Raw genomic sequence first — 367 nt, 5'->3', positions numbered from 1 at the left:
GTGAAGCATTTGTCAATCCATCTGAAGCATTTATATCCCATTTGAAGCAATACAAACCCGCCCGATTTATGTAAGCCAGAGGTCATGCAGTACTGTACTTCGCTTTACATTATACCCATGTATATTGATAACAGTTTGATATTTTTATTTATTAGACGGGTATTGGATATGGTAAATATGTTCTGTTGTTATTTGCTTTATAAGTCATAATGAGAGTAAAATAATGCAGAGTACTTATTTTATTTTTTAGATAATAAGATATAATAAAACTCTAACTACATAATATGTGGTACTTTAGCCTCGGTCTTCGAATATTGTATTAAAATCGCCATATGACAACATTAGCCATTACAGGGACTGCCCCAAC

This window comes from Penaeus monodon, chromosome 30, assembly GCF_015228065.2.
Source record: "Penaeus monodon isolate SGIC_2016 chromosome 30, NSTDA_Pmon_1, whole genome shotgun sequence".
Lineage (NCBI taxonomy): Eukaryota > Metazoa > Arthropoda > Malacostraca > Decapoda > Penaeidae > Penaeus > Penaeus monodon.
Note: the sequence above shows the minus strand (reverse complement) of the source record.